At 36.0% G+C, this 2500-nt stretch overlaps 1 protein-coding gene across 1 annotated transcript in view; it reads left to right on the top strand.

Annotated features, from left to right (window-relative positions):
* LOC137626937 (neuroligin-3-like) overlaps positions 1-2500 on the top strand; it is a 31939-nt gene that overhangs the window by 12599 nt on the left and 16840 nt on the right. The gene's annotated exons all lie outside the window — the stretch shown is intronic.

The raw sequence follows: 2500 nt of genomic DNA, 5'->3' as shown, positions 1-2500 counted from the left end.
GCGATTGGTTTCCGGTGAGAGTTGGGCTGAGACAGGGATGTGTGATGTCGCCGTGGTTGTTTAACCTATATGTTAATGGAGTGGTGAGAGAGGTTAATGCTCGAGTGCTTGGACGAGGATTAAAACTGGTAGGCGAGAATGATTATGAATGGGAGGTCAATCAATTGTTGTTTGCGGATGATACTGTACTGGTAGCAAACACAGAAGAGAAGCTTGACCGACTAGTGACATAATTTGGAAGGGTGTGTGAGAGAAGGAAGTTGAGAGTTAATGTGGGTAAAAGTAAGGTTATGAGATGTACGAGAAGGGAAGGTGGTGCAAGGTTGAATGTCATGTTGAATGGAGAGTTACTTGAGGAGGTGGATCAGTTTAAGTACTTGGGGTCTGTTGTTGCAGCAAATGGTGGAGTGGAAGCAGATGTACGTCAGAGACTGAATGAAGGTTGTAAAGTGTTGGGGGCAGTTAAGGGAGTAGTAAAAAATAGATGGTTGGGCGTGAATGTAAAGAGAGTCCTATATGAGAAAGTGATTGTAGCAACTGTGATATATGGATCGGAGTTGTGGGGAATGAAAGTGACGGAGAGACAGAAATTGAATGTGTTTGAGATGAAGTGTGTAAGGAGTATGGCTGGTGTATCTCGAGTAGATAGGGTTAGGAACGAAGTGGTGAGAGTGAGAACGGGTGTAAGAAATGAGTTAGCGACTAGAGTGGATATGAAAGTGTTGAGGTGGTTTGGCCATGTTGAGAGAAAGGAAAATGGCTGTCTGCTAAAGAAGGTGATGAATGCAAGAGTTGATGGGAGAATTACAAGAGGAAGGCCAAGGTTTGGGTGGATGGATGGTGTGAAGAAAGCTCTGGGTGATAGGAGGATAGATGTGAGGGAGGCAAGTGAGCGTGCTAGAAATAGGAATGAATGTCGAGCGATTGTGACGCAGTTCCGGTAAGCCCTGCTGCTTCCTCCGGTGCCTTAGATGACCGCGGAGGTAGCAGCAGTAGAGGATTCAGCATTATGAAGCATCATCTGTGGTGGATAATGTGAGAGGTTGGGCTGTGGCACCCTAGCAGTACCAGCTGAACTCGGCTGAGTCCCTGGTTAGGCTGGAGGAACGTAGAGAGTAGAGGTCCCCTTTTTTGTTTTGTTTCGTTGTTGATGTCGGCTACCCCCCAAAATTGGGGGAAGTGCCTTCGGTATATATATATATACATATATATATATATATATATATATATATATATATATATATATATATATATATATATATATATATATATATATATATATATATATATATATATATATATATAGCCGTGTCTGGTCTACTACAAAACAAAAGGTCTTACTCCTGTCAAATCACTGCCGTATGATTATGGTCTTTCCATTTATTGTCTACCATTCTCATTATACTTCTTTTTTCCAACATATTGTTAGAATATCCTCTACTTCAATTGCCTCTCATATTCAAACAGGACGAGAGCAAACATGGTATATATTTTATATTGGATTTTCTCTCTCTCTCTCTCTCTCTCTCTCTCTCTCTCTCTCTCTCTCTCTCTCTCTCTCTCTCTCTCTCTCTCTCTCTCTCAATTAAGACAAAATTGTCTTGATCTTCAATCACAAAATTTCAAAGATGAAAAACACCAAATTTCTTCATGTTTCTGATTAATGGAATTATGATATGCTTTTATTCATGAAACATGAATATTCCATGAAAGTCTCCCAAGAATGACTTGAAAAATGAATAATTCATTTGCTGAAATCTTGTTCATAAATTATTTTAAAACGGAAGTGGTTTTTTAGTCTTATGATATCATTATTCTTGGTCCTTCCAGCTTCATAGAATTCAGATTTATATTTTTTTTTTTGCTTCCATGATAAAAAAATATTATTAACTTATTTTTTGTTTCATATAATTTATGATTTTATGTTCTCTCCTTTGATCCCTTAGTTTAAGAAATATCTCACGAATAATTTTTCATATATATGATTAACACAATATTCTTCTCTATATATGATTACAATCCTTTTCTATATAATTTCATTTATATTTTCTAAACAATCAAAATGCAAAAATAATTAGTTTTTGTATATATCTAACTAATTTTCTTTATTTTACTAATAATCTTGGGGTATAAATTGTTAATACTTTTCTGTTAGACAGGTTAATATAAGTATTGTCTTGTAAATCGTAAAGTAATAGGTTTTATATCAATACCTTTATTGTTACCCATCTATAGTTTATTAATTATTTCTTTATTCTCCTTTTCCTTTTGGGCTCTTCTCCCTGTTGAAACCTTTAAACCTATTGCATTATGCTTCTGCAACCAGGCTTGGGAACTGGAAATGAATATGAGTAAAACTAACATAATGTTTAATAGAAATGGAGACAACAAATAAGAGTTATGGATAAGAAGCCTCTAGAGATTGTTAAATGATATACGTTCTTAGGAAGTTAGTAAAAGTTTCCCTAGTGCATGATTCCGAAATTAGATGATGGATAAT

The sequence above is a fragment of the Palaemon carinicauda genome, chromosome 34 (genome assembly GCF_036898095.1).
Source record: "Palaemon carinicauda isolate YSFRI2023 chromosome 34, ASM3689809v2, whole genome shotgun sequence".
Classification (NCBI taxonomy): domain Eukaryota; kingdom Metazoa; phylum Arthropoda; class Malacostraca; order Decapoda; family Palaemonidae; genus Palaemon; species Palaemon carinicauda.
The sequence above is the reverse complement of the archived record's forward strand: the minus strand, read 5'-3'. Positions and strand labels throughout refer to the sequence as shown.